Genomic DNA, 26007 nt, shown 5'->3' on the forward strand with positions numbered 1-26007 from the left:
TGTTGAAGCATTCCATTTTCAAACTTATTTATTTATGTACCAGTAGCTAGAAGTAGAAAAGTTCTAACAGAAACCGCAAAGCTCATCTACAGCCACATCACACTGGATACGCCCAATCTCATCTGATCTTGGAAACTAAGCAGTGCTGGGCCTGGTTAGTATTTGGATGGGAAACCTCCTGGGAATGCAAGGTGCTGCAGATATTTTTATACTGCCAACTCCGTTCTGTTGATGCATTCCATTTTCAAACTTTTTCATTTATTTACCAGTAGTTAGAAGTAGAAAAGTTCTAACAGAAACCACAAAGCTCATATACAGCCACACCACACTGGATACACACAATCTCATCTGATCTTGGAAGCTAAGCAGTGTTGGGCCTGTTTAGTACTTGGGTGGGAGATAACCTGGGAATACGAGGTGCTGTAGATATTTTTATACTGCCAACACCGTTCTGTTGATGCATTCCATTTTTAATCTTATTCATTTATGTACCAGTAGTTAGAAGTAGAAAAGTTCTAACAGAAACCACAAAGCTCATCTACAGCCACACCACACTGGATACGCCCAATATCATCTGATCTTGGAAGCTAAGAAGTGTTGGGCCTGGTTAGTACTTGGATGGGAGACAACCTGGGAATACAATGTGCTGGAGGTATTTTTATACTGCCAACACCATTCTGTTGATGCATTCCATTTTCAAACTTATTCATTTATGTGCCAGTAGCTAGAAGTAGAAAAGTTCTAACAGAAACCGCAAAGTTCATCTACAGCCACACCACACTGGATATGCCCAATCTCATCTGATCTTGGAAACTAAGCAATGCTGGGCCTGGTAAGTATTTGGATGGGAAACCACCTGGATATGCAAGGTGCTGCAGATATTTTTATACTGCCAACTCCGTTCTGTTGATACATTCCATTTTCAAACCTGTTCATTTATGTACCAGTAGTTAGAAGTAGAAAAGTTCTAACAGAAACCGCAAAGCTCATCTACAGCCACACCACACTGGATCTGCCTAATATCATCTGACCTTGGCAGCTAAGCAGTGTTGGGCCTGGTTAGTACTTGGATGGGAGACAACCTGGGAATACAAAGTGATGTAGGTATTTTTATACTGCCAACACCGTTCTGTTGATGCATTCCATTTTCAAACTTATTCATTTATGTACCAGTAGTTAGAAGTAGAAAAGTTCTAATAGAAACCACAAAGTTCATCTACAGCCAGACCACACTGGATACGCCCAATCTCATCTGATCTTGGAAGCCTAGCAGTGTTGGGCCTGTTTAGTACTTTGGTGGGAGACAACCTGGGAATACGAGGTGCTGTAGGTATTTTTATACTGCCAACACCGTTCTGTTGATGCATTCCATTTTCAAACTTATTCATTTATGTACCAGTAGTTAGAAGTAGAAAAGTTCTAACAGAAACTACAAAGCTCATCTACAGCTACACCACACTGGATACACCCAATCTCATCTGATTTTGGAAACTAAGCAGTGTTGGGCCTGGTTAGTACTTGGATGGGAGACCACCTGGGAATACAAGGTGCTGTAGGTATTTTTATACTGCCAACACTGTTCTGTTGATGCATTCCATTTTCAATCTTATTCATTTATGTACCAGTACTTAGAAGTAGAAAAGTTCTAACAGAAACCACAAAGCTCATTTACAGCCACGCAACATTTGATACGCCCAATCTCATCTGATCTTGGAAGCTAAGCAGTGTTGGTCCTGGTTAGTACTTGGATGGGAGACCACCTGGCAATACAAGGTGCTGTAGGTATTTTTATACTGCAAACACCGTTCTGTTGATGCATTCCATTTTAAAACTTATTCATTTATGTACCAGTCGTTAGAAGTAGAAAAGTTCTAACAGAAACCACAAAGCTCATCTACAGCCACACCACACTGGATACGCCCAATCTCATCTGATCTTGGAAACTAAGCAGTGTTGGGCCTGGTTAGTACTTGGATTGGAGGCCACCTGGGAATACAAGGTGATGTAGGTATTTTTATATTGCCAACACCATGCTGTTGAAGCATTCCATTTTCAAACTTATTTATTTATGTACCAGTAGCTAGAAGTAGAAAAGTTCTAACAGAAACCGCAAAGCTCATCTACAGCCACATCACACTGGATACGCCCAATCTCATCTGATCTTGGAAACTAAGCAGTGCTGGGCCTGGTTAGTATTTGGATGGGAAATCTCCTGGGAATGCAAGGTGCTGCAGATATTTTTATACTGCCAACTCCGTTCTGTTGATGCATTCCATTTTCAAACTTTTTCATTTATTTACCAGTAGTTAGAAGTAGAAAAGTTCTAACAGAAACCACAAAGCTCATCTACAGCCACACCACACTGGATACACACAATCTCATCTGATCTTGGAAGCTAAGCAGTGTTGGGCCTGTTTAGTACTTGGGTGGGAGATAACCTGGGAATACGAGGTGCTGTAGATATTTTTATACTGCCAACACCGTTCTGTTGATGCATTCCATTTTTAATCTTATTAATTTATGTACCAGTAGTTAGAAGTAGAAAAGTTCTAACAGAAACCACAAAGCTCATCTACAGCCACACCACACTGGATACGAACAATCTCATCTGATCTTGGAAGCTAAGCAGTGTTGGGCCTGTTTAGTACTTTGGTGGGAAACCACCCGGGAATACGAGGTGCTGTAGGTATTTTTATACTGCCAACTCCGTTCTGTTGATGCATTCCATTTTCAAACTTTTTCATTTATTTACCAGTAGTTAGAAGTAGAAAAGTTCTGACAGAAACCACAAAAATTATGTTCAGCCACACCACACTGGATACGCCCAAACTCATCTAATCTTGGAAGCTAAGAAGTGTTGGGCCTGGTTAGTACTTGTATGGGAGACCACCTGGCATTACAAGGTGCTGTAGATATTTTTATACTGCCAACTCCGTTCTGTTGATGCATTCCATTTTCAAACTTATTCATTTATGTACCAGTAGTTAGAAGTAGAAAAGTTCTAATAGAAACTACAAAGCTCATCTACAGCCACACCACACTGGATACACCCAATCTCATCTGATTTTGGAAGCTAAGCAGTGTTGGGCCTGGTTAGTACTTGGATGGGAGACCACCTGGGAATACAAGGTGCTGTAGGTATTTTTATACTGCCAACACTGTTCTGTTGATGCATTCCATTTTTAATCTTATTCATTTATGTACCAGTAGTTAGAAGTAGAAAAGTTCTAACAGAAACCACAAAGCTCATCTACAGCCACACCACACTGGATACACCCAATCTCATCTGATTTTGGAAGCTAAGCAGTGTTGGGCCTGGTTAATACTTGGATGGGAGACCACCTGGGAATACAATGTGCTGTAGGTATTTTTATACTGCCAACACTGTTCTGTTGATGCATTCCATTTTCAATCTTATTCATTTATGTACCAGTAGCTAGAAGTAGAAAAGTTCTAACAGAAACCGCAAAGCTCATCTACAGCCACATCACACTGGATACGCCCAATCTCATCTGATCTTGGAAACTAAGCAGTGCTGGGCCTGGTTAGTATTTGGATGGGAAACCTCCTGGGAATGCAAGGTGCTGCAGATATTTTTATACTGCCAACTCCGTTCTGTTGATGCATTCCATTTTCAAACTTTTTCATTTATTTACCAGTAGTTAGAAGTAGAAAAGTTCTAACAGAAACCACAAAGCTCATCTACAGCCACACCACACTGGATACGAACAATCTCATCTGATCTTGGAAGCTAAGCAGTGTTGGGCCTGTTTAGTACTTTGGTGGGAGACCACCTGGGAATACGAGGTGCTGTAGGTATTTTTATACTGCCAACACCGTTCTGTTGATGCATTCCATTTTCAAACTTATTCATTTATGTACCAGTAGTTAGAAGTAGAAAAGTTCTAACAGAAACTACAAAGCTCATCTACAGCCACACCACACTGGATACGCCCAATATCATCTGATCTTGGAAGCTAAGCAGTATTGGGACTGGTTAGTACTTTGATGGGAGACCACCTGGGAATACAAGGTGCTGCAGGTATTTTTATACTGCCAACACCGTTCTGTTGATGCATTCCATTTTCAAACTTATTCATTTATGTACCAGTAGCTAGAAGTAGAAAAGTTCTAACAGAAACCACAAAGCTCATCTGCAGCCACACCACACTGGATACACCCAATCTCATCTGATTTTGGAAGCTAAGCAGTGTTGGGCCTGGTTAGTACTTGGATGGGAGACCACCTGGGAATAAAAGGTGCTGTAGGTATTTTTATACTGCCAACACTGTTCTATTGATGCATTCCATTTTCAATCTTATTCATTTATGTACCAGTAGTTAGAAGTAGAAAAGTTCTAACAGAAACCACAAAGCTCATCTACAGCCACACAACATTGGATACGCCCAATCTCATCTGATCTTGGAAGCTAAGCAGTGTTGGTCCTGGTTAGTACTTGGATGGGAGACAACCTGGCAATACAAGGTGCTGTAGGTATTTTTATATTGCCAACACCATTCTGTTGAAGCATTCCATTTTCAAACTTATTTATTTATGTACCAGCAGTTAGAAGTAGAAAAGTTCTAACAGAAACCGCAAAGCTCATCTACAGCCACATCACACTGGATACGCCCAATCTCATCTGATCTTGGAAACTAAGCAGTGCTGGGCCTGGTTAGTATTTGGATGGGAAACCTCCTGGGAATGCAAGGTGCTGCAGATATTTTAATACTGCCAACTCCGTTCTGTTGATGCATTCCATTTTCAAACATTTTCATTTATTTACCAGTAGTTAGAAGTAGAAAAGTTCTGACAGAAACCATAAAAATTATCTTCAGCCACACCACACTGGATACGCCCAAACTTATCTAATTTTGGAAGCTAAGAAGTGTTGGGCCTGGTTAGTACTTGGATGGGAGACCACCTGGCATTACAAGGTGCTGTAGGTATTTTTATACTGCCAATACCGTTCTGTTGATGCATTCCATTTTCAAACTTATTCATTTATGTACCAGTAGTTAGAAGTAGAAAAGTTCTATCAGAAACTGCAAAGCTCATCTACAGCCACACCACACTGGATACACCCAATCTCATCTGATTTTGGAAGCTAAGCAGTGTTGGGCCTGGTTAGTACTTGTATGGGAGACCACCTGGGAATACGAGGTGCTGTAGATATTTTTATACTGCCAACACCATTCTGTTGATGCATTCCATTTTTAATCTTATTCATTTATGTACCAGTAGTTAGATATAGAAAAGTTCTAACAGAAACCACAAAGCTCATCTACAGCCACACCACACTGGATACGCCCAATATCATCTGATCTTGGAAGCTAAGAAGTGTTGGGCCTGCTTAGTACTTGGATGGGAGACAACCTGGGAATACAAGGTGCTGGAGGTATTTTTATACTGCCAACACCATTCTGTTGATGCATTCCATTTTCAAACTTATTCATTTATGTGCCAGTAGCTAGAAGTAGAAAAGTTCTAACAGAAACCGCAAAGTTCATCTACAGCCACACCACACTGGATACGCCCAATCTCATCTGATCTTGGAAACTAAGCAATGCTGGACCTGGTAAGTATTTGGATGGGAAACCACCTGGATATGCAAGGTGCTGCAGATATTTTTATACTGCCAACTCCGTTCTGTTGATACATTCCATTTTCAAACCTGTTCATTTATGTACCAGTAGTTAGAAGTAGAAAAGTTCTAACAGAAACCGCAAAGCTCATCTACAGCCACACCACACTGGATCTGCCTAATATCATCTGACCTTGGCAGCTAAGCAGTGTTGGGCCTGGTTAGTACTTGGATGGGAGACAACCTGGGAATACAAAGTGATGTAGGTATTTTTATACTGCCAACACCGTTCTGTTAATGCATTCCATTTTCAAACTTATTCATTTATGTACCAGTAGTTAGAAGTAGAAAAGTTCTAATAGAAACCACAAAGTTCATCTACAGCCAGACCACACTGGATACGCCCAATCTCATCTGATCTTGGAAGCCTAGCAGTGTTGGGCCTGTTTAGTACTTTGGTGGGAGACAACCTGGGAATACGAGGTGCTGTAGGTATTTTTATACTGCCAACACCGTTCTGTTGATGCATTCCATTTTCAAACTTATTCATTTATGTACCAGTAGTTAGAAGTAGAAAAGTTCTAACAGAAACTACAAAGCTCATCTACAGCCACACCACACTGGATACACCCAATCTCATCTGATTTTGGAAACTAAGCAGTGTTGGGCCTGGTTAGTACTTGGATGGGAGACCACCTGGGAATACAAGGTGCTGTAGGTATTTTTATACTGCCAACACTGTTCTGTTGATGCATTCCATTTTCAATCTTATTCATTTATGTACCAGTACTTAGAAGTAGAAAAGTTCTAACAGAAACCACAAAGCTCATCTACAGCCACACAACATTGGATACGCCCAATCTCATCTGATCTTGGAAGCTAAGCAGTGTTGGTCCTGGTTAGTACTTGGATGGGAGACCACCTGGCAATACAAGGTGCTGTAGGTATTTTTATACTGCAAACACCGTTCTGTTGATGCATTCCATTTTAAAACTTATTCATTTATGTACCAGTCGTTAGAAGTAGAAAAGTTCTAACAGAAACCACAAAGCTCATCTACAGCCACACCACACTGGATACGCCCAATCTCATCTGATCTTGGAAGCTAAGCAGTGTTGGGCCTGGTTAGTACTTGGATTGGAGGCCACCTGGGAATACAAGGTGCTGTAGGTATTTTTATATTGCCAACACCATGCTGTTGAAGCATTCCATTTTCAAACTTATTTATTTATGTACCAGTAGCTAGAAGTAGAAAAGTTCTAACAGAAACCGCAAAGCTCATCTACAGCCACATCACACTGGATACGCCCAATCTCATCTGATCTTGGAAACTAAGCAGTGCTGGGCCTGGTTAGTATTTGGATGGGAAATCTCCTGGGAATGCAAGGTGCTGCAGATATTTTTATACTGCCAACTCCGTTCTGTTGATGCATTCCATTTTCAAACTTTTTCATTTATTTACCAGTAGTTAGAAGTAGAAAAGTTCTAACAGAAACCACAAAGCTCATCTACAGCCACACCACACTGGATACACACAATCTCATCTGATCTTGGAAGCTAAGCAGTGTTGGGCCTGTTTAGTACTTGGGTGGGAGATAACCTGGGAATACGAGGTGCTGTAGATATTTTTATACTGCCAACACCGTTCTGTTGATGCATTCCATTTTTAATCTTATTAATTTATGTACCAGTAGTTAGAAGTAGAAAAGTTCTAACAGAAACCACAAAGCTCATCTACAGCCACACCACACTGGATACACACAATCTCATCTGATCTTGGAAGCTAAGCAGTATTGGGACTGGTTAGTACTTTGATGGGAGACCACCTGGGAATACAAGGTGCTGCAGGTATTTTTATACTGCCAACACTGTTCTATTGATGCATTCCATTTTCAATCTTATTCATTTATGTACCAGTAGTTAGAAGTAGAAAAGTTCTAACAGAAACCACAAAGCTCATCTACAGCCACACAACATTGGATACGCCCAATCTCATCTGATCTTGGAAGCTAAGCAGTGTTGGTCCTGGTTAGTACTTGGATGGGAGACAACCTGGCAATACAAGGTGCTGTAGGTATTTTTATATTGCCAACACCATTCTGTTGAAGCATTCCATTTTCAAACTTATTTATTTATGTACCAGCAGTTAGAAGTAGAAAAGTTCTAACAGAAACCACAAAGCTCATCTACAGCTACACAACATTGGATACGCCCAATCTCATCTGATCTTGGAAGATAACCAGTGTTGGTCCTGGTTAGTACTTGGATGGGAGACCACCTGGCAATACAAGGTGCTGTAGGTATTTTTATATTGCCAACACCATTCTGTTGAAGCATTCCATTTTCAAACTTATTTATTTATGTACCAGTAGCTAGAAGTAGAAAAGTTCTAACAGAAACCGCAAAGCTCATCTACATCCACATCACACTGGATACGCCCAATCTCATCTGTTCTTGGAAACTAAGCAGTGCTGGGCCTGGTTAGTATTTGGATGGGAAACCTCCTGGGAATGCAAGGTGCTGCAGATATTTTTATACTGCCAACTCCGTTCTGTTGATGCATTCCATTTTCAAACTTTTTCATTTATTTACCAGTAGTTAGAAGTAGAAAAGTTCTAACAGAAACCACAAAGCTCATCTACAGCCACACCACACTGGATACGAACAATCTCATCTAATCTTGGAAGCTAAGCAGTGTTGGGCCTGTTTAGTACTTTGGTGGGAGACCACCTGGGAATACGAGGTGCTGTAGGTATTTTTATACTGCCAACACCGTTCTGTTGATGCATTCCATTTTCAAACTTATTCATTTATGTACCAGTAGCTAGAAGTAGAAAAGTTCTAACAGAAACCACAAAGCTCATCTACAGCCACACCACACTGGATACACCCAATCTCATCTGATTTTGGAAGCTAAGCAGTGTTGGGCCTGGTTAGTACTTGGATGGGAGACCACCTGGGAATAAAAGGTGCTGTAGGTATTTTTATACTGCCAACACTGTTCTATTGATGCATTCCATTTTCAATCTTATTCATTTATGTACCAGTAGTTAGAAGTAGAAAAGTTCTAACAGAAACCACAAAGCTCATCTACAGCCACACAACATTGGATACGCCCAATCTCATCTGATCTTGGAAGCTAAGCAGTGTTGGTCCTGGTTAGTACTTGGATGGGAGACAACCTGGCAATACAATGTGCTGTAGGTATTTTTATATTGCCAACACCATTCTGTTGAAGCATTCCATTTTCAAACTTATTTATTTATGTACCAGCAGTTAGAAGTAGAAAAGTTCTAACAGAAACCGCAAAGCTCATCTACAGCCACATCACACTGGATACGCCCAATCTCATCTGATCTTGGAAACTAAGCAGTGCTGGGCCTGGTTAGTATTTGGATGGGAAACCTCCTGGGAATGCAAGGTGCTGCAGATATTTTAATACTGCCAACTCCGTTCTGTTGATGCATTCCATTTTCAAACTTTTTCATTTATTTACCAGTAGTTAGAAGTAGAAAAGTTCTGACAGAAACCATAAAAATTATCTTCAGCCACACCACACTGGATACGCCCAAACTCATCTAATTTTGGAAGCTAAGAAGTGTTGGGCCTGGTTAGTACTTGGATGGGAGACCACCTGGCATTACAAGGTGCTGTAGGTATTTTTATACTGCCAATACCGTTCTGTTGATGCATTCCATTTTCAAACTTATTCATTTATGTACCAGTAGTTAGAAGTAGAAAAGTTCTAACAGAAACTGCAAAGCTCATCTACAGCCACACCACACTGGATACACCCAATCTCATCTGATTTTGGAAGCTAAGCAGTGTTGGGCCTGGTTAGTACTTGTATGGGAGACCACCTGGGAATACGAGGTGCTGTAGATATTTTTATACTGCCAACACCATTCTGTTGATGCATTCCATTTTTAATCTTATTCATTTATGTACCAGTAGTTAGAAGTAGAAAAGTTCTAACAGAAACCACAAAGCTCATCTACAGCCACACCACACTGGATACGCCCAATATCATCTGATCTTGGAAGCTAAGAAGTGTTGGGCCTGGTTAGTAGTTGGATGGGAGACAACCTGGGAATACAAGGTGCTGGAGGTATTTTTATACTGCCAACACCATTCTGTTGATGCATTCCATTTTCAAACTTATTCATTTATGTGCCAGTAGCTAGAAGTAGAAAAGTTCTAACAGAAACCGCAAAGTTCATCTACAGCCACACCACACTGGATACGCCCAATCTCATCTGATCTTGGAAACTAAGCAATGCTGGACCTGGTAAGTATTTGGATGGGAAACCACCTGGATATGCAAGGTGCTGCAGATATTTTTATACTGCCAACTCCGTTCTGTTGATACATTCCATTTTCAAACCTGTTCATTTATGTACCAGTAGTTAGAAGTAGAAAAGTTCTAACAGAAACCGCAAAGCTCATCTACAGCCACACCACACTGGATCTGCCTAATATCATCTGACCTTGGCAGCTAAGCAGTGTTGGGCCTGGTTAGTACTTGGATGGGAGACAACCTGGGAATACAAAGTGATGTAGGTATTTTTATACTGCCAACACCGTTCTGTTGATGCATTCCATTTTCAAACTTATTCATTTATGTACCAGTAGTTAGAAGTAGAAAAGTTCTAATAGAAACCACAAAGTTCATCTACAGCCAGACCACACTGGATACGCCCAATCTCATCTGATCTTGGAAGCCTAGCAGTGTTGGGCCTGTTTAGTACTTTGGTGGGAGACAACCTGGGAATACGAGGTGCTGTAGGTATTTTTATACTGCCAACACCGTTCTGTTGATGCATTCCATTTTCAAACTTTTTCATTTATTTACCAGTAGTTAGAAGTAGAAAAGTTCTAACAGAAACCACAAAGCTCATCTACAGCCACACCACACTGGATACGAACAATCTCATCTGATCTTGGAAGCTAAGCAGTGTTGGGCCTGTTTAGTACTTTGGTGGGAGACCACCTGGGAATACGAGGTGCTGTAGGTATTTTTATACTGCCAACACCGTTCTGTTGATGCATTCCATTTTCAAACTTATTCATTTATGTACCAGTAGTTAGAAGTAGAAAAGTTCTAACAGAAACTACAAAGCTCATCTACAGCCACACCACACTAGATACGCCCAATCTCATCTGATCTTGGAAGCTAAGCAGTATTGGGACTGGTTAGTACTTTGATGGGAGACCACCTGGGAATACAAGGTGCTGCAGGTATTTTTATACTGCCAACACCGTTCTATTGATGCATTCCATTTTCAAACTTATTCATTTATGTACCAGTAGCTAGAAGTAGAAAAGTTCTAACAGAAACCACAAAGCTCATCTGCAGCCACACCACACTGGATACACCCAATCTCATCTGATTTTGGAAGCTAAGCAGTGTTGGGCCTGGTTAGTACTTGGATGGGAGACCACCTGGGAATAAAAGGTGCTGTAGGTATTTTTATACTGCCAACACTGTTCTATTGATGCATTCCATTTTCAATCTTATTCATTTATGTACCAGTAGTTAGAAGTAGAAAAGTTCTAACAGAAACCACAAAGCTCATCTACAGCCACACAACATTGGATACGCCCAATCTCATCTGATCTTGGAAGCTAAGCAGTGTTGGTCCTGGTTAGTACTTGGATGGGAGACAACCTGGCAATACAAGGTGCTGTAGGTATTTTTATATTGCCAACACCATTCTGTTGAAGCATTCCATTTTCAAACTTATTTATTTATGTACCAGCAGTTAGAAGTAGAAAAGTTCTAACAGAAACCGCAAAGCTCATCTACAGCCACATCACACTGGATACGCCCAATCTCATCTGATCTTGGAAACTAAGCAGTGCTGGGCCTGGTTAGTATTTGGATGGGAAACCTCCTGGGAATGCAAGGTGCTGCAGATATTTTAATACTGCCAACTCCGTTCTGTTGATGCATTCCATTTTCAAACATTTTCATTTATTTACCAGTAGTTAGAAGTAGAAAAGTTCTGACAGAAACCATAAAAATTATCTTCAGCCACACCACACTGGATACGCCCAAACTTATCTAATTTTGGAAGCTAAGAAGTGTTGGGCCTGGTTAGTACTTGGATGGGAGACCACCTGGCATTACAAGGTGCTGTAGGTATTTTTATACTGCCAATACCGTTCTGTTGATGCATTCCATTTTCAAACTTATTCATTTATGTACCAGTAGTTAGAAGTAGAAAAGTTCTAACAGAAACTGCAAAGCTCATCTACAGCCACACCACACTGGATACACCCAATCTCATCTGATTTTGGAAGCTAAGCAGTGTTGGGCCTGGTTAGTACTTGTATGGGAGACCACCTGGGAATACGAGGTGCTGTAGATATTTTTATACTGCCAACACCATTCTGTTGATGCATTCCATTTTTAATCTTATTCATTTATGTACCAGTAGTTAGATATAGAAAAGTTCTAACAGAAACCACAAAGCTCATCTACAGCCACACCACACTGGATACGCCCAATATCATCTGATCTTTGAAGCTAAGAAGTGTTGGGCCTGGTTAGTACTTGGATGGGAGACAACCTGGGAATACAAGGTGCTGGAGGTATTTTTATACTGCCAACACCATTCTGTTGATGCATTCCATTTTCAAACTTATTCATTTATGTGCCAGTAGCTAGAAGTAGAAAAGTTCTAACAGAAACCGCAAAGTTCATCTACAGCCACACCACACTGGATACGCCCAATCTCATCTGATCTTGGAAACTAAGCAATGCTGGACCTGGTAAGTATTTGGATGGGAAACCACCTGGATATGCAAGGTGCTGCAGATATTTTTATACTGCCAACTCCGTTCTGTTGATACATTCCATTTTCAAACCTGTTCATTTATGTACCAGTAGTTAGAAGTAGAAAAGTTCTAACAGAAACCGCAAAGCTCATCTACAGCCACACCACACTGGATCTGCCTAATATCATCTGACCTTGGCAGCTAAGCAGTGTTGGGCCTGGTTAGTACTTGGATGGGAGACAACCTGGGAATACAAAGTGATGTAGGTATTTTTATACTGCCAACACCGTTCTGTTAATGCATTCCATTTTCAAACTTATTCATTTATGTACCAGTAGTTAGAAGTAGAAAAGTTCTAATAGAAACCACAAAGTTCATCTACAGCCAGACCACACTGGATACGCCCAATCTCATCTGATCTTGGAAGCCTAGCAGTGTTGGGCCTGTTTAGTACTTTGGTGGGAGACAACCTGGGAATACGAGGTGCTGTAGGTATTTTTATACTGCCAACACCGTTCTGTTGATGCATTCCATTTTCAAACTTATTCATTTATGTACCAGTAGTTAGAAGTAGAAAAGTTCTAACAGAAACTACAAAGCTCATCTACAGCCACACCACACTGGATACACCCAATCTCATCTGATTTTGGAAACTAAGCAGTGTTGGGCCTGGTTAGTACTTGGATGGGAGACCACCTGGGAATACAAGGTGCTGTAGGTATTTTTATACTGCCAACACTGTTCTGTTGATGCATTCCATTTTCAATCTTATTCATTTATGTACCAGTACTTAGAAGTAGAAAAGTTCTAACAGAAACCACAAAGCTCATCTACAGCCACACAACATTGGATACGCCCAATCTCATCTGATCTTGGAAGCTAAGCAGTGTTGGTCCTGGTTAGTACTTGGATGGGAGACCACCTGGCAATACAAGGTGCTGTAGGTATTTTTATACTGCAAACACCGTTCTGTTGATGCATTCCATTTTAAAACTTATTCATTTATGTACCAGTCGTTAGAAGTAGAAAAGTTCTAACAGAAACCACAAAGCTCATCTACAGCCACACCACACTGGATACGCCCAATCTCATCTGATCTTGGAAGCTAAGCAGTGTTGGGCCTGGTTAGTACTTGGATTGGAGGCCACCTGGGAATACAAGGTGCTGTAGGTATTTTTATATTGCCAACACCATGCTGTTGAAGCATTCCATTTTCAAACTTATTTATTTATGTACCAGTAGCTAGAAGTAGAAAAGTTCTAACAGAAACCGCAAAGCTCATCTACAGCCACATCACACTGGATACGCCCAATCTCATCTGATCTTGGAAACTAAGCAGTGCTGGGCCTGGTTAGTATTTGGATGGGAAATCTCCTGGGAATGCAAGGTGCTGCAGATATTTTTATACTGCCAACTCCGTTCTGTTGATGCATTCCATTTTCAAACTTTTTCATTTATTTACCAGTAGTTAGAAGTAGAAAAGTTCTAACAGAAACCACAAAGCTCATCTACAGCCACACCACACTGGATACACACAATCTCATCTGATCTTGGAAGCTAAGCAGTGTTGGGCCTGTTTAGTACTTGGGTGGGAGATAACCTGGGAATACGAGGTGCTGTAGATATTTTTATACTGCCAACACCGTTCTGTTGATGCATTCCATTTTTAATCTTATTAATTTATGTACCAGTAGTTAGAAGTAGAAAAGTTCTAACAGAAACCACAAAGCTCATCTACAGCCACACCACACTGGATACACACAATCTCATCTGATCTTGGAAGCTAAGCAGTATTGGGACTGGTTAGTACTTTGATGGGAGACCACCTGGAAATACAAGGTGCTGCAGGTATTTTTATACTGCCAACACTGTTCTATTGATGCATTCCATTTTCAATCTTATTCATTTATGTACCAGTAGTTAGAAGTAGAAAAGTTCTAACAGAAACCACAAAGCTCATCTACAGCCACACAACATTGGATACGCCCAATCTCATCTGATCTTGGAAGCTAAGCAGTGTTGGTCCTGGTTAGTACTTGGATGGGAGACAACCTGGCAATACAAGGTGCTGTAGGTATTTTTATATTGCCAACACCATTCTGTTGAAGCATTCCATTTTCAAACTTATTTATTTATGTACCAGCAGTTAGAAGTAGAAAAGTTCTAACAGAAACCACAAAGCTCATCTACAGCTACACAACATTGGATACGCCCAATCTCATCTGATCTTGGAAGATAACCAGTGTTGGTCCTGGTTAGTACTTGGATGGGAGACCACCTGGCAATACAAGGTGCTGTAGGTATTTTTATATTGCCAACACCATTCTGTTGAAGCATTCCATTTTCAAACTTATTTATTTATGTACCAGTAGCTAGAAGTAGAAAAGTTCTAACAGAAACCGCAAAGCTCATCTACATCCACATCACACTGGATACGCCCAATCTCATCTGTTCTTGGAAACTAAGCAGTGCTGGGCCTGGTTAGTATTTGGATGGGAAACCTCCTGGGAATGCAAGGTGCTGCAGATATTTTTATACTGCCAACTCCGTTCTGTTGATGCATTCCATTTTCAAACTTTTTCATTTATTTACCAGTAGTTAGAAGTAGAAAAGTTCTAACAGAAACCACAAAGCTCATCTACAGCCACACCACACTGGATACGCCCAATCTCATCTGATCTTGGAAGCCTAGCAGTGTTGGGCCTGTTTAGTACTTTGGTGGGAGACAACCTGGGAATACGAGGTGCTGTAGGTATTTTTATACTGCCAACACCGTTCTGTTGATGCATTCCATTTTCAAACGTATTCATTTATGTACCAGTAGTTAGAAGTAGAAAAGTTCTAACAGAAACTACAAAGCTCATCTACAGCCACACCACACTGGATACACCCAATCTCATCTGATTTTGGAAACTAAGCATTGTTGGGCCTGGTTAGTACTTGGATGGGAGACCACCTGGGAATACAAGGTGCTGTAGGTATTTTTATACTGCCAACACTGTTCTGTTGATGCATTCCATTTTCAATCTTATTCATTTATGTACCAGTACTTAGAAGTAGAAAAGTTCTAACAGAAACCACAAAGCTCATCTACAGCCACACAACATTGGATACGCCCAATCTCATCTGATCTTGGAAGCTAAGCAGTGTTGGTCCTGGTTAGTACTTGGATGGGAGACCACCTGGCAATACAAGGTGCTGTAGGTATTTTTATACTGCAAACACCGTTCTGTTGATGCATTCCATTTTAAAACTTATTCATTTATGTACCAGTCGTTAGAAGTAGAAAAGTTCTAACAGAAACCACAAAGCTCATCTACAGCCACACCACACTGGATACGCCCAATCTCATCTGATCTTGGAAGCTAAGCAGTGTTGGGCCTGGTTAGTACTTGGATTGGAGGCCACCTGGGAATACAAGGTGCTTTAGGTATTTTTATATTGCCAACACCATGCTGTTGAAGCATTCCATTTTCAAACTTATTTATTTATGTACCAGTAGCTAGAAGTAGAAAAGTTCTAACAGAAACCGCAAAGCTCATCTACAGCCACATCACACTGGATACGCCCAATCTCATCTGATCTTGGAAACTAAGCAGTGCTGGGCCTGGTTAGTATTTGGATGGGAAATCTCCTGGGAATGCAAGGTGCTGCAGATATTTTTATACTGCCAACTCCGTTCTGTTGATGCATTCCATTTTCAAACTTTTTCATTTATTTACCAGTAGTTAGAAGTAGAAAAGTTCTAACAGAAACCACAAAGCTCATCTACAGCCACACCACACTGGATACACACAATCTCATCTGATCTTGGAAGCTAAGCAGTGTTGGGCCTGTTTAGTACTTGGGTGGGAGATAACCTGGGAATACGAGGTGCTGTAGATATTTTTATACTGCCAACACCGTTCTGTTGATGCATTCCATTTTTAATCTTATTAATTTATGTACCAGTAGTTAGAAGTAGAAAAGTTCTAACAGAAACCACAAAGCTCATCTACAGCCACACCACACTGGATACACACAATCTCATCTGTTCTTGGAAGCTAAGCAGTATTGGGACTGGTTAGTACTTTGATGGGAGACCACCTGGGAATACAAGGTGCTGCAGGTATTTTTATACTGCCAACACTGTTCTATTGATGCATTCCATTTTCAATCTTATTCATTTATGTACCAGTTGTTAGAAGTAGAAAAGTTCTAACAGAAACCACAAAGCTCATCTACAGCCACACCACACTGGATACGCCCAATCTCATCTGATCTTGGAAGCTAAGCAGTGTTGGTCCTGGTTAGTACTTGGATGGGAGACAACCTGGCAATACAAGGTGCTGTAGGTATTTTTATATTGCCAACACCATTCTGTTGAAGCATTCCATTTTCAAACTTATTTATTTATGTACCAGCAGTTAGAAGTAGAAAAGTTCTAACAGAAACCGCAAAGCTCATCTACAGCCACATCACACTGGATACGCCCAATCTCATCTGATCTTGGAAACTAAGCAGTGCTGGGCCTGGTTAGTATTTGGATGGGAAACCTCCTGGGAATGCAAGGTGCTGCAGATATTTTAATACTGCCAACTCCGTTCTGTTGATGCATTCCATTTTCAAACTTTTTCATTTATTTACCAGTAGTTAGAAGTAGAAAAGTTCTGACAGAAACCATAAAAATTATCTTCAGCCACACCACACTGGATACGCCCAAACTCATCTAATTTTGGAAGCTAAGAAGTGTTGGGCCTGGTTAGTACTTGGATGGGAGACCACCTGGCATTCCAAGGTGCTGTAGGTATTTTTATACTGCCAATACCGTTCTGTTGATGCATTCCATTTTCAAACTTATTCATTTATGTACCAGTAGTTAGAAGTAGAAAAGTTCTAACAGAAACTGCAAAGCTCATCTACAGCCACACCACACTGGATACACCCAATCTCATCTGATTTTGGAAGCTAAGCAGTGTTGGGCCTGGTTAGTACTTGGATGGGAGACCACTTGGGAATACAAAGTGCTGTAGGTATTTTTATATTGCCAACACCATTCTGTTGAAGCATTCCATTTTCAAACTTATTTATTTATGTACCAGTAGCTAGAAGTAGAAAAGTTCTAACAGAAACCGCAAAGCTCATCTACAGCCACATCACACTGGATACGCCCAATCTCATCTGATCTTGGAAACTAAGCAGTGCTGGGCCTGGTTAGTATTTGGATGGGAAACCTCCTGGGAATGCAAGGTGCTGCAGATATTTTTATACTGCCAACTCCGTTCTGTTGATGCATTCCATTTTCAAACTTTTTCATTTATTTACCAGTAGTTAGAAGTAGAAAAGTTCTAACAGAAACCACAAAGCTCATATACAGCCACACCACACTGGATACACACAATCTCATCTGATCTTGGAAGCTAAGCAGTGTTGGGCCTGTTTAGTACTTGGGTGGGAGATAACCTGGGAATACGAGGTGCTGTAGATATTTTTATACTGCCAACACCATTCTGTTGATGCATTCCATTTTTAATCTTATTCATTTATGTACCAGTAGTTAGAAGTAGAAAAGTTCTAACAGAAACCACAAAGCTCATCTACAGCCACACCACACTGGATACGCCCAATATCATCTGATCTTGGAAGCTAAGAAGTGTTGGGCCTGGTTAGTACTTGGATGGGAGACAACCTGGGAATACAAGGTGCTGGAGGTATTTTTATACTGCCAACACCATTCTGTTGATGCATTCCATTTTCAAACTTATTCATTTATGTGCCAGTAGCTAGAAGTAGAAAAGTTCTAACAGAAACCGCAAAGCTCATCTACAGCCACACCACACTGGATACGCCCAATCTCATCTGATCTTGGAAACTAAGCAATGCTGGACCTGGTAAGTATTTGGATGGGAAACCACCTGGATATGCAAGGTGCTGCAGATATTTTTATACTGCCAACTCCGTTCTGTTGATACATTCCATTTTCAAACCTGTTCATTTATGTACCAGTAGTTAGAAGTAGAAAAGTTCTAACAGAAACCGAAAAGCTCATCTACAGCCACACCACACTGGATCTGCCTAATATCATCTGACCTTGGCAGCTAAGCAGTGTTGGGCCTGGTTAGTACTTGGATGGGAGACAACCTGGGAATACAAAGTGATGTAGGTATTTTTATACTGCCAACACCGTTCTGTTGATGCATTCCATTTTCAAACTTATTCATTTATGTACCAGTAGTTAGAAGTAGAAAAGTTCTAATAGAAACCACAAAGTTCATCTACAGCCAGACCACACTGGATACGCCCAATCTCATCTGATCTTGGAAGCCTAGCAGTGTTGGGCCTGTTTAGTACTTTGGTGGGAGACAACCTGGGAATACGAGGTGCTGTAGGTATTTTTATACTGCCAACACCGTTCTGTTGATGCATTCCATTTTCAAACTTATTCATTTATGTACCAGTAGTTAGAAGTAGAAAAGTTCTAACAGAAACTACAAAGCTCATCTACAGCCACACCACACTGGATACACCCAATCTCATCTGATTTTGGAAACTAAGCAGTGTTGGGCCTGGTTAATACTTGGATGGGAGACCACCTGGGAATACAATGTGCTGTAGGTATTTTTATACTGCCAACACTGTTCTGTTGATGCATTCCATTTTCAATCTTATTCATTTATGTACCAGTACTTAGAAGTAGAAAAGTTCTAACAGAAACCACAAAGCTCATCTACAGCCACACAACATTGGATACGCCCAATCTCGTCTGATCTTGGAAGCTAAGCAGTGTTGGTCCTGGTTAGTACTTGGATGGGAGACCACTTGGCAATACAAGGTGCTGTAGGTATTTTTATATTGCCAACACCATGCTGTTGAAGCATTCCATTTTCAAACTTATTTATTTATGTACCAGTAGCTAGAAGTAGAAAAGTTCTAACAGAAACCGCAAAGCTCATCTACAGCCACATCACACTGGATACGCCCAATCTCATCTGATCTTGGAAACTAAGCAGTGCTGGGCCTGGTTAGTATTTTGATGGGAAATCTCCTGGGAATGCAAGGTGCTGCAGATATTTTTATACTGCCAACTCCGTTCTGTTGATGCATTCCATTTTCAAACTTTTTCATTTATTTACCAGTAGTTAGAAGTAGAAAAGTTCTAACAGAAACCACAAAGCTCATCTACAGCCACACCACACTGGATACACACAATCTCATCTGATCTTGGAAGCTAAGCAGTGTTGGGCCTGTTTAGTACTTTGGTGGGAGACCACCTGGGAATACGAGGTGCTGTAGGTATTTTTATACTGCCAACTCCGTTCTGTTGATGCATTCCATTTTCAAACTTTTTCATTTATTTACCAGTAGTTAGAAGTAGAAAAGTTCTGACAGAAACCACAAAAATTATCTTCAGCCACACCACACTGGATACGCCCAAACTCATCTAATCTTGGAAGCTAAGAAGTGTTGGGCCTGGTTAGTACTTGTATGGGAGACCACCTGGCATTACAAGGTGCTGTAGATATTTTTATACTGCCAACTCCGTTCTGTTGATGCATTCCATTTTCAAACTTATTCATTTATGTACCAGTAGTTAGAAGTAGAAAAGTTCTAATAGAAACTACAAAGCTCATCTACAGCCACACCACACTGGATACACCCAATCTCATCTGATTTTGGAAGCTAAGCAGTGTTGGGCCTGGTTAGTACTTGGATGGGAGACCACCTGGGAATACAAGGTGCTGTAGGTATTTTTATACTGCCAACACTGTTCTGTTGATGCATTCCATTTTTAATCTTATTCATTTATGTACCAGTAGTTAGAAGTAGAAAAGTTCTAACAGAAACCACAAAGCTCATCTACAGCTACACAACATTGGATACGCCCAATCTCATCTGATCTTGAAAGCTAAGCAGTGTTGGTCCTGGTTAGTACTTGGATGGGAGACCACTTGGCAATACAAGGTGCTGTAGGTATTTTTATATTGCCAACACCATTCTGTTGAAGCATTCCATTTTCAAACTTATTTATTTATGTACCAGTAGCTAGAAGTAGAAAAGTTCTAACAGAAACCGCAAAGCTCATCTACAGCCACATCACACTGGATACGCCCAATCTCATCTGATCTTGGAAACTAAGCAGTGCTGGGCCTGGTTAGTATTTGGATGGGAAACCTCCTGGGAATGCAAGGTGCTGCAGATATTTTTATACTGCCAACTCCGTTCTGTTGATGCATTCCATTTTCAAACTTTTTCATTTATTTACCAGTAGTTAGAAGTAGAAAAGTTCTAACAGAAACCACAAAGCTCATATACAGCCACACCACACTGGATACACACAATCTCATCTGATCTTGGAAGCTAAGCAGTGTTGGGCCTGTTTAGTACTTGGGTGGGAGATAACCTGGGAATACGAAGTGCTGTAGATATTTTTATACTGCCAACACCGTTCTGTTGATGCATTCCATTTTTAATCTTATTCATTTATGTACCAGTAGTTAGAAGAAGAAAAGTTCTAACAGAAATCACAAAGCTCATCTACAGCCACACCACAGTGGATACGCACAATATCATCTGATCTTGGAAGCTAAGAAGTGTTGGGCCTGTTTAGTACTTGGATGGGAGACAACCTGGGAATACAAGGTGCTGGAGGTATTTTTATACTGCCAACACCATTCTGTTGATGCATTCCATTATCAAACTTATTCATTTATGTGCCAGTAGCTAAAAGTAGAAAAGTTCTAACAGAAACCGCAAAGCTCATCTACAGCCACACCACACTGGATCTGCCTAATATCATCTGACCTTGGAAGCTAAGCAGTGTTGAACCTGGTTAGTACTTGGATGGGAGACAACCTGGGAATACAAAGTGATGTAGGTATTTTTATACTGCCAACACCGTTCTGTTGATGCATTCCATTTTCAAACTTATTCATTTATGTACCAGTAGCTAGAAGTAGAAAAGTTCTAACAGAAAACACAAAGCTCATCTACAGCCACACCACACTGGATACGCCCAATCTCATATGATCTTGGAAGCTCAGAAGTGTTGGGCCTGGATAGTACTCGGATGGGAAACCACCTGGGAATACAAGGTGCTGTAAGTGTTTTTATACTGCCAAGACCATTCTGTTGATGCATTACGTTTTCAAACGTATTCATTTATGTACCAGTAGTTAGAAGTAGAAAAGTTCTAACAGAAACCACAAAGCTCATCTACAGCCACACCACACTGGATACGAACAATCTCATCTGATCTTGGAAGCTAAGCAGTGTTGGGCCTGTTTAGTACTTTGGTGGGAGACCACCTGGGAATATGAGGTGCTGGAGGTATTTTTATACTGCCAACACCGTTCTGTTGATGCATTCCATTTTCAAACTTATTCATTTATGTACCAGTAGTTAAAAGTAGAAAAGTTCTAACAGAAACTACAAAATTCATCTACAGCCACACCACACTGGATACGCCCAATCTCATCTGATCTTGGAAGCTAAGCAGTGTTGGTCCTGGTTAGTACTTGGATGGGAGACCACCTGGCAATACAAGGTGCTGTAGGTATTTTTATACTGCCAACACCGTTCTGTTGATGCATTCCATTTTCAAACTTATTCATTTATGTACTAGTAGCTAGAAGTAGAAAAGTTCTAACAGAAACCGCAAGGTTCATCTACAGCCACACCACACTGGATACGCCCAATCTCATCTGATCTTGGAAACTCAGCAGAGCTGGGCCTGGTTAGTATTTGGATGGGAAACCACCTGGGAATGCAAGGTGCTGCAGATATATTTATACTGCCAACTCCGTTCTGTTGATGCATTCCATTTTCAAACTTTTTCATTTATTTACCAGTAGTTAGAAGTAGAAAAGTTCTGACAGATACCACAAAAATTATCTTCAGCCACACCACACTGGATACGCCCAAACTCATAAAATCTTGGAAGCTAAGAAGTGTTGGGCCTGGTTAGTACTTGGATGGGAGATCACCTGGCATTACACGGTGCTGTAGGTATTTTTATACTGCCAATACCGTTCTGTTGATGCATTCCATTTTCAAACTTATTCATTTATGTACCAGTAGTTAGAAGTAGAAAAGTTCTAACAGAAACTACAAAGCTCATCTACAGCCACACCACACTGGATACGCCCAATCTTATCTGATCTTGGAAGCTAAGCAGTATTGGGACTGGTTAGTACTTTGATGGGAGACCACCTGGGAATACAAGGTGCTGCAGGTATTTTTATACTGCCAACACCGTTCTGTTGATGCATTCCATTTTCAAACTTATTCATTTATGTACCAGTAGCTAGAAGTAGAAAAGTTCTAACAGAAACAACAAAGCTCATCTACAGCCACACCACACTGGATACACCCAATCTCATCTGATCTTGGAAGCTAAGCAGTGTTGGGCCTGGTTAGTACTTGGATGGGAGACCTCCTGAGAATACAAGGTGGTGTAGGTATTTTTATACTGCCAACACTGTTCTGTTGATGCATTCCAATTTCAATCCTAGTCCTTTATGTACCAGTAGTTAGAAGTAGAAAAGTTCTAATAGAAACCTCAAAGCTCATCTACAGCCACACCACACTGGATACGCCCAATCTCATCTGATCTTGGAAGCTAAGCAGTGTTGGTCCTGGTTAGTACTTGGATGGGAGACCACCTGGCAATACAAGGTGCTGTAGTTATTTTTATACTGCCAACACCGTTCTGTTGATGCATTCCATTTTCAAACTTATTCATTTATGTACCAGTAGCTAAAAGTAGAAAAGTTCTAACAGAAACCGCAAAGTTCATCTACAGCCACACCACACTGGATACGCCCAATCTCATCTGATCTTGGAAACTCAGCAGAGCTGGGCCTGGTTAGTATTTGGATGGGAAACCACCTGGGAATGCAAGGTGCTGCAGATATTTTTATACTGCCAACTCCGTTCTGTTGATGCATTCCATTTTCAAACTTTTTCATTTATTTACCAGTAGTTAGAAGTAGAAAAGTTCTGACAGAAACCACAAAAATTATCTTCAGACACACCACACTGGATACGCCCAAACTCATCTAATCTTGGAAGCTAAGAAGTGTTGGGCATGGTTAGTACTTGGATGGGAGACCACCTGGCATTACACGGTGCTGTAGGTGTTTTTATACTGCCAATACCGTTCTGTTGATGCATTCCATTTTCAAATTTATTCATTTATGTACCAGTAGTTAGAAGTAGAAAAGTTCTAACAGAAACTACAAAGCTCATCTACAGCCACACCACACTGGATACACCCAATCTCATCTGATTTTGGAAGCTAAGCAGTGTTGGGCCTGGTTAATACTTGGATGGGAGACCACCTGGGAATACAATGTGCTGTAGGTATTTTTATACTGCCAACACTGTTCTGTTGATGCATTCCATTTTCAATCTTATTCTTTTATGTACCAGTAGTTAGAAGTAGAAAAGTTCTAACAGAAACCACAAAGCTCATCTACAGCTACACAACATTGGATACGCCCAATCTCATCTGATCTTGGAAGCTAAGCAGTGTTGGTCCTGGTTAGTACTTGGATGGGAGACCACCTGGCAATACAAGGTGCTGTAGGTATTTTTATATTGCCAACACCATTCTGTTGAAGCATTCCATTTTCAAACTTATTTATTTATGTACCAGTAGCTAGAAGTAGAAAAGTTCTAACAGAAACCGCAAAGCTCATCTACAGCCACATCACACTGGATACGCCCAATCTCATCTGATCTTGGAAGCTAAGTAGTGTTGGTCCTGGTTAGTACTTGGATGGGAGACCACCTGGCAATACAAGGTGCTGTAGGTATTTTTATACTGCAAACACCGTTCTGTTGATGCATTCCATTTTAAAACTTATTCATTTATGTACCAGTCGTTAGAAGTAGAAAAGTTCTAACAGAAACCACAAAGCTCATCTACAGCCACACCACACTGGATACGCCCAATCTCATCTGATCTTGGAAGCTAAGCAGTGTTGGGCCTGGTTAGTACTTGGATTGGAGGCCACCTGGGAATACAAGGTGCTTTAGGTATTTTTATATTGCCAACACCATGCTGTTGAAGCATTCCATTTTCAAACTTATTTATTTATGTACCAGTAGCTAGAAGTAGAAAAGTTCTAACAGAAACCGCAAAGCTCATCTACAGCCACATCACACTGGATACGCCCAATCTCATCTGATCTTGGAAACTAAGCAGTGCTGGGCCTGGTTAGTATTTGGATGGGAAATCTCCTGGGAATGCAAGGTGCTGCAGATATTTTTATACTGCCAACTCCGTTCTGTTGATGCATTCCATTTTCAAACTTTTTCATTTATTTACCAGTAGTTAGAAGTAGAAAAGTTCTAACAGAAACCACAAAGCTCATCTACAGCCACACCACACTGGATACACACAATCTCATCTGATCTTGGAAGCTAAGCAGTGTTGGGCCTGTTTAGTACTTGGGTGGGAGATAACCTGGGAATACGAGGTGCTGTAGATATTTTTATACTGCCAACACCGTTCTGTTGATGCATTCCATTTTTAATCTTATTAATTTATGTACCAGTAGTTAGAAGTAGAAAAGTTCTAACAGAAACCACAAAGCTCATCTACAGCCACACCACACTGGATACACACAATCTCATCTGATCTTGGAAGCTAAGCAGTATTGGGACTGGTTAGTACTTTGATGGGAGACCACCTGGGAATACAAGGTGCTGCAGGTATTTTTATACTGCCAACACTGTTCTATTGATGCATTCCATTTTCAATCTTATTCATTTATGTACCAGTAGTTAGAAGTAGAAAAGTTCTAACAGAAACCACAAAGCTCATCTACAGCCACACAACATTGGATACGCCCAATCTCATCTGATCTTGGAAGCTAAGCAGTGTTGGTCCTGGTTAGTACTTGGATGGGAGACAACCTGGCAATACAAGGTGCTGTAGGTATTTTTATATTGCCAACACCATTCTGTTGAAGCATTCCATTTTCAAACTTATTTATTTATGTACCAGCAGTTAGAAGTAGAAAAGTTCTAACAGAAACCGCAAAGCTCATCTACAGCCACATCACACTGGATACGCCCAATCTCATCTGATCTTGGAAACTAAGCAGTGCTGGGCCTGGTTAGTATTTGGATGGGAAACCTCCTGGGAATGCAAGGTGCTGCAGATATTTTAATACTGCCAACTCCGTTCTGTTGATGCATTCCATTTTCAAACTTTTTCATTTATTTACCAGTAGTTAGAAGTAGAAAAGTTCTGACAGAAACCATAAAAATTATCTTCAGCCACACCACACTGGATACGCCCAAACTCATCTAATTTTGGAAGCTAAGAAGTGTTGGGCCTGGTTAGTACTTGGATGGGAGACCACCTGGCATTCCAAGGTGCTGTAGGTATTTTTATACTGCCAATACCGTTCTGTTGATGCATTCCATTTTCAAACTTATTCATTTATGTACCAGTAGTTAGAAGTAGAAAAGTTCTAACAGAAACTGCAAAGCTCATCTACAGCCACACCACACTGGATACACCCAATCTCATCTGATTTTGGAAGCTAAGCAGTGTTGGGCCTGGTTAGTACTTGTATGGGAGACCACCTGGGAATACAAGGTGCTGTAGGTATTTTTATACTGCCAACACTGTTCTGTTGATGCATTCCATT

General features: G+C 40.7%; 4 non-coding genes and 84 pseudogenes across 4 annotated transcripts; all 88 read left to right on the plus strand.

The window, feature by feature from the left end:
- The first annotated feature begins 84 nt into the window (after window positions 1-84).
- Window positions 85-203, plus strand: LOC134962225 (5S ribosomal RNA; annotated as a pseudogene).
- A 107-nt stretch (window positions 204-310) lies between these two features.
- Window positions 311-429, plus strand: LOC134961689 (5S ribosomal RNA; annotated as a pseudogene).
- A 107-nt stretch (window positions 430-536) lies between these two features.
- LOC134964705 (5S ribosomal RNA) lies at window positions 537-655 on the plus strand (annotated as a pseudogene).
- A 107-nt stretch (window positions 656-762) lies between these two features.
- On the plus strand, window positions 763-881 carry LOC134963066 (5S ribosomal RNA; annotated as a pseudogene).
- Window positions 882-1214: 333 nt separating this feature from the next.
- On the plus strand, window positions 1215-1333 carry LOC134962056 (5S ribosomal RNA; annotated as a pseudogene).
- Window positions 1334-1440: 107 nt separating this feature from the next.
- LOC134959468 (5S ribosomal RNA) lies at window positions 1441-1559 on the plus strand (annotated as a pseudogene).
- A 107-nt stretch (window positions 1560-1666) lies between these two features.
- LOC134963992 (5S ribosomal RNA) lies at window positions 1667-1785 on the plus strand (annotated as a pseudogene).
- Window positions 1786-1892: 107 nt separating this feature from the next.
- On the plus strand, window positions 1893-2011 carry LOC134962323 (5S ribosomal RNA; annotated as a pseudogene).
- Window positions 2012-2118: 107 nt separating this feature from the next.
- Window positions 2119-2237, plus strand: LOC134963210 (5S ribosomal RNA; annotated as a pseudogene).
- A 107-nt stretch (window positions 2238-2344) lies between these two features.
- Window positions 2345-2463, plus strand: LOC134960662 (5S ribosomal RNA; annotated as a pseudogene).
- A 107-nt stretch (window positions 2464-2570) lies between these two features.
- Window positions 2571-2689, plus strand: LOC134961109 (5S ribosomal RNA; annotated as a pseudogene).
- A 333-nt stretch (window positions 2690-3022) lies between these two features.
- LOC134959152 (5S ribosomal RNA) lies at window positions 3023-3141 on the plus strand. Its single transcript, XR_010187227.1, has one exon. It is a non-coding gene; the product is annotated as a 5S ribosomal RNA (ribosomal RNA).
- A 107-nt stretch (window positions 3142-3248) lies between these two features.
- On the plus strand, window positions 3249-3367 carry LOC134960135 (5S ribosomal RNA; annotated as a pseudogene).
- A 107-nt stretch (window positions 3368-3474) lies between these two features.
- Window positions 3475-3593, plus strand: LOC134962226 (5S ribosomal RNA; annotated as a pseudogene).
- Window positions 3594-3700: 107 nt separating this feature from the next.
- On the plus strand, window positions 3701-3819 carry LOC134960193 (5S ribosomal RNA; annotated as a pseudogene).
- A 107-nt stretch (window positions 3820-3926) lies between these two features.
- On the plus strand, window positions 3927-4045 carry LOC134963363 (5S ribosomal RNA; annotated as a pseudogene).
- A 107-nt stretch (window positions 4046-4152) lies between these two features.
- Window positions 4153-4271, plus strand: LOC134963664 (5S ribosomal RNA). Its single transcript, XR_010188144.1, has one exon. It is a non-coding gene; the product is annotated as a 5S ribosomal RNA (ribosomal RNA).
- A 107-nt stretch (window positions 4272-4378) lies between these two features.
- LOC134964096 (5S ribosomal RNA) lies at window positions 4379-4497 on the plus strand (annotated as a pseudogene).
- Window positions 4498-4604: 107 nt separating this feature from the next.
- Window positions 4605-4723, plus strand: LOC134962227 (5S ribosomal RNA; annotated as a pseudogene).
- A 333-nt stretch (window positions 4724-5056) lies between these two features.
- LOC134960149 (5S ribosomal RNA) lies at window positions 5057-5174 on the plus strand (annotated as a pseudogene).
- Window positions 5175-5508: 334 nt separating this feature from the next.
- Window positions 5509-5627, plus strand: LOC134964281 (5S ribosomal RNA; annotated as a pseudogene).
- Window positions 5628-5960: 333 nt separating this feature from the next.
- LOC134962057 (5S ribosomal RNA) lies at window positions 5961-6079 on the plus strand (annotated as a pseudogene).
- A 107-nt stretch (window positions 6080-6186) lies between these two features.
- On the plus strand, window positions 6187-6305 carry LOC134963407 (5S ribosomal RNA). The gene has a single exon (XR_010188120.1). It is a non-coding gene; the product is annotated as a 5S ribosomal RNA (ribosomal RNA).
- A 107-nt stretch (window positions 6306-6412) lies between these two features.
- LOC134962251 (5S ribosomal RNA) lies at window positions 6413-6531 on the plus strand (annotated as a pseudogene).
- Window positions 6532-6638: 107 nt separating this feature from the next.
- LOC134959723 (5S ribosomal RNA) lies at window positions 6639-6757 on the plus strand (annotated as a pseudogene).
- Window positions 6758-6864: 107 nt separating this feature from the next.
- On the plus strand, window positions 6865-6982 carry LOC134964915 (5S ribosomal RNA; annotated as a pseudogene).
- Window positions 6983-7090: 108 nt separating this feature from the next.
- LOC134963313 (5S ribosomal RNA) lies at window positions 7091-7208 on the plus strand (annotated as a pseudogene).
- A 108-nt stretch (window positions 7209-7316) lies between these two features.
- LOC134962143 (5S ribosomal RNA) lies at window positions 7317-7435 on the plus strand (annotated as a pseudogene).
- Window positions 7436-7542: 107 nt separating this feature from the next.
- LOC134964097 (5S ribosomal RNA) lies at window positions 7543-7661 on the plus strand (annotated as a pseudogene).
- Window positions 7662-7768: 107 nt separating this feature from the next.
- LOC134963956 (5S ribosomal RNA) lies at window positions 7769-7887 on the plus strand (annotated as a pseudogene).
- Window positions 7888-8220: 333 nt separating this feature from the next.
- On the plus strand, window positions 8221-8338 carry LOC134964118 (5S ribosomal RNA; annotated as a pseudogene).
- A 108-nt stretch (window positions 8339-8446) lies between these two features.
- Window positions 8447-8564, plus strand: LOC134960747 (5S ribosomal RNA; annotated as a pseudogene).
- A 334-nt stretch (window positions 8565-8898) lies between these two features.
- On the plus strand, window positions 8899-9016 carry LOC134964442 (5S ribosomal RNA; annotated as a pseudogene).
- A 334-nt stretch (window positions 9017-9350) lies between these two features.
- On the plus strand, window positions 9351-9468 carry LOC134960150 (5S ribosomal RNA; annotated as a pseudogene).
- Window positions 9469-10254: 786 nt separating this feature from the next.
- On the plus strand, window positions 10255-10372 carry LOC134964326 (5S ribosomal RNA; annotated as a pseudogene).
- Window positions 10373-10480: 108 nt separating this feature from the next.
- Window positions 10481-10598, plus strand: LOC134962723 (5S ribosomal RNA; annotated as a pseudogene).
- A 108-nt stretch (window positions 10599-10706) lies between these two features.
- Window positions 10707-10824, plus strand: LOC134964596 (5S ribosomal RNA; annotated as a pseudogene).
- Window positions 10825-10932: 108 nt separating this feature from the next.
- LOC134961229 (5S ribosomal RNA) lies at window positions 10933-11050 on the plus strand (annotated as a pseudogene).
- Window positions 11051-11384: 334 nt separating this feature from the next.
- LOC134964443 (5S ribosomal RNA) lies at window positions 11385-11502 on the plus strand (annotated as a pseudogene).
- Window positions 11503-11836: 334 nt separating this feature from the next.
- LOC134960151 (5S ribosomal RNA) lies at window positions 11837-11954 on the plus strand (annotated as a pseudogene).
- A 786-nt stretch (window positions 11955-12740) lies between these two features.
- LOC134964327 (5S ribosomal RNA) lies at window positions 12741-12858 on the plus strand (annotated as a pseudogene).
- A 108-nt stretch (window positions 12859-12966) lies between these two features.
- LOC134961167 (5S ribosomal RNA) lies at window positions 12967-13084 on the plus strand (annotated as a pseudogene).
- Window positions 13085-13192: 108 nt separating this feature from the next.
- Window positions 13193-13310, plus strand: LOC134964422 (5S ribosomal RNA; annotated as a pseudogene).
- A 108-nt stretch (window positions 13311-13418) lies between these two features.
- Window positions 13419-13536, plus strand: LOC134962068 (5S ribosomal RNA; annotated as a pseudogene).
- Window positions 13537-13644: 108 nt separating this feature from the next.
- LOC134964916 (5S ribosomal RNA) lies at window positions 13645-13762 on the plus strand (annotated as a pseudogene).
- Window positions 13763-13870: 108 nt separating this feature from the next.
- LOC134963314 (5S ribosomal RNA) lies at window positions 13871-13988 on the plus strand (annotated as a pseudogene).
- A 108-nt stretch (window positions 13989-14096) lies between these two features.
- Window positions 14097-14214, plus strand: LOC134964995 (5S ribosomal RNA; annotated as a pseudogene).
- Window positions 14215-15000: 786 nt separating this feature from the next.
- Window positions 15001-15118, plus strand: LOC134964190 (5S ribosomal RNA; annotated as a pseudogene).
- Window positions 15119-15226: 108 nt separating this feature from the next.
- On the plus strand, window positions 15227-15344 carry LOC134962502 (5S ribosomal RNA; annotated as a pseudogene).
- Window positions 15345-15452: 108 nt separating this feature from the next.
- On the plus strand, window positions 15453-15570 carry LOC134964424 (5S ribosomal RNA; annotated as a pseudogene).
- A 108-nt stretch (window positions 15571-15678) lies between these two features.
- Window positions 15679-15796, plus strand: LOC134963656 (5S ribosomal RNA; annotated as a pseudogene).
- A 108-nt stretch (window positions 15797-15904) lies between these two features.
- LOC134964917 (5S ribosomal RNA) lies at window positions 15905-16022 on the plus strand (annotated as a pseudogene).
- Window positions 16023-16130: 108 nt separating this feature from the next.
- LOC134963315 (5S ribosomal RNA) lies at window positions 16131-16248 on the plus strand (annotated as a pseudogene).
- A 108-nt stretch (window positions 16249-16356) lies between these two features.
- Window positions 16357-16474, plus strand: LOC134964965 (5S ribosomal RNA; annotated as a pseudogene).
- Window positions 16475-16582: 108 nt separating this feature from the next.
- On the plus strand, window positions 16583-16700 carry LOC134964256 (5S ribosomal RNA; annotated as a pseudogene).
- A 108-nt stretch (window positions 16701-16808) lies between these two features.
- LOC134964444 (5S ribosomal RNA) lies at window positions 16809-16926 on the plus strand (annotated as a pseudogene).
- A 334-nt stretch (window positions 16927-17260) lies between these two features.
- Window positions 17261-17378, plus strand: LOC134961499 (5S ribosomal RNA; annotated as a pseudogene).
- A 108-nt stretch (window positions 17379-17486) lies between these two features.
- LOC134964445 (5S ribosomal RNA) lies at window positions 17487-17604 on the plus strand (annotated as a pseudogene).
- A 108-nt stretch (window positions 17605-17712) lies between these two features.
- Window positions 17713-17830, plus strand: LOC134964055 (5S ribosomal RNA; annotated as a pseudogene).
- Window positions 17831-17938: 108 nt separating this feature from the next.
- Window positions 17939-18056, plus strand: LOC134958959 (5S ribosomal RNA; annotated as a pseudogene).
- Window positions 18057-18616: 560 nt separating this feature from the next.
- On the plus strand, window positions 18617-18734 carry LOC134964329 (5S ribosomal RNA; annotated as a pseudogene).
- A 108-nt stretch (window positions 18735-18842) lies between these two features.
- On the plus strand, window positions 18843-18960 carry LOC134963927 (5S ribosomal RNA; annotated as a pseudogene).
- A 108-nt stretch (window positions 18961-19068) lies between these two features.
- On the plus strand, window positions 19069-19186 carry LOC134964764 (5S ribosomal RNA; annotated as a pseudogene).
- A 108-nt stretch (window positions 19187-19294) lies between these two features.
- On the plus strand, window positions 19295-19412 carry LOC134965011 (5S ribosomal RNA; annotated as a pseudogene).
- Window positions 19413-19520: 108 nt separating this feature from the next.
- LOC134960799 (5S ribosomal RNA) lies at window positions 19521-19638 on the plus strand (annotated as a pseudogene).
- Window positions 19639-19972: 334 nt separating this feature from the next.
- LOC134959963 (5S ribosomal RNA) lies at window positions 19973-20090 on the plus strand (annotated as a pseudogene).
- Window positions 20091-20198: 108 nt separating this feature from the next.
- LOC134959088 (5S ribosomal RNA) lies at window positions 20199-20316 on the plus strand (annotated as a pseudogene).
- Window positions 20317-20424: 108 nt separating this feature from the next.
- Window positions 20425-20542, plus strand: LOC134964447 (5S ribosomal RNA; annotated as a pseudogene).
- Window positions 20543-20650: 108 nt separating this feature from the next.
- Window positions 20651-20768, plus strand: LOC134964863 (5S ribosomal RNA; annotated as a pseudogene).
- Window positions 20769-21328: 560 nt separating this feature from the next.
- LOC134964466 (5S ribosomal RNA) lies at window positions 21329-21446 on the plus strand (annotated as a pseudogene).
- A 108-nt stretch (window positions 21447-21554) lies between these two features.
- Window positions 21555-21672, plus strand: LOC134964172 (5S ribosomal RNA; annotated as a pseudogene).
- Window positions 21673-21780: 108 nt separating this feature from the next.
- On the plus strand, window positions 21781-21898 carry LOC134962476 (5S ribosomal RNA; annotated as a pseudogene).
- Window positions 21899-22006: 108 nt separating this feature from the next.
- LOC134959076 (5S ribosomal RNA) lies at window positions 22007-22124 on the plus strand (annotated as a pseudogene).
- Window positions 22125-22458: 334 nt separating this feature from the next.
- On the plus strand, window positions 22459-22577 carry LOC134962597 (5S ribosomal RNA; annotated as a pseudogene).
- A 107-nt stretch (window positions 22578-22684) lies between these two features.
- Window positions 22685-22802, plus strand: LOC134960513 (5S ribosomal RNA; annotated as a pseudogene).
- Window positions 22803-22910: 108 nt separating this feature from the next.
- On the plus strand, window positions 22911-23028 carry LOC134962156 (5S ribosomal RNA; annotated as a pseudogene).
- A 108-nt stretch (window positions 23029-23136) lies between these two features.
- Window positions 23137-23254, plus strand: LOC134959077 (5S ribosomal RNA; annotated as a pseudogene).
- A 334-nt stretch (window positions 23255-23588) lies between these two features.
- LOC134960136 (5S ribosomal RNA) lies at window positions 23589-23707 on the plus strand (annotated as a pseudogene).
- Window positions 23708-23814: 107 nt separating this feature from the next.
- Window positions 23815-23933, plus strand: LOC134962771 (5S ribosomal RNA; annotated as a pseudogene).
- A 107-nt stretch (window positions 23934-24040) lies between these two features.
- Window positions 24041-24159, plus strand: LOC134961580 (5S ribosomal RNA; annotated as a pseudogene).
- Window positions 24160-24266: 107 nt separating this feature from the next.
- On the plus strand, window positions 24267-24384 carry LOC134963657 (5S ribosomal RNA; annotated as a pseudogene).
- Window positions 24385-24492: 108 nt separating this feature from the next.
- Window positions 24493-24610, plus strand: LOC134964919 (5S ribosomal RNA; annotated as a pseudogene).
- A 108-nt stretch (window positions 24611-24718) lies between these two features.
- Window positions 24719-24836, plus strand: LOC134963317 (5S ribosomal RNA; annotated as a pseudogene).
- A 108-nt stretch (window positions 24837-24944) lies between these two features.
- On the plus strand, window positions 24945-25063 carry LOC134962144 (5S ribosomal RNA; annotated as a pseudogene).
- A 107-nt stretch (window positions 25064-25170) lies between these two features.
- LOC134964098 (5S ribosomal RNA) lies at window positions 25171-25289 on the plus strand (annotated as a pseudogene).
- Window positions 25290-25396: 107 nt separating this feature from the next.
- On the plus strand, window positions 25397-25514 carry LOC134964448 (5S ribosomal RNA; annotated as a pseudogene).
- A 108-nt stretch (window positions 25515-25622) lies between these two features.
- LOC134958910 (5S ribosomal RNA) lies at window positions 25623-25741 on the plus strand (annotated as a pseudogene).
- Window positions 25742-25848: 107 nt separating this feature from the next.
- LOC134961362 (5S ribosomal RNA) lies at window positions 25849-25967 on the plus strand. The gene has a single exon (XR_010187895.1). It is a non-coding gene; the product is annotated as a 5S ribosomal RNA (ribosomal RNA).
- The last annotated feature ends 40 nt before the right edge of the window (window positions 25968-26007 follow it).

This window comes from Pseudophryne corroboree, chromosome 9, assembly GCF_028390025.1.
Source record: "Pseudophryne corroboree isolate aPseCor3 chromosome 9, aPseCor3.hap2, whole genome shotgun sequence".
Taxonomy (NCBI): Eukaryota; Metazoa; Chordata; class Amphibia; order Anura; family Myobatrachidae; genus Pseudophryne; species Pseudophryne corroboree.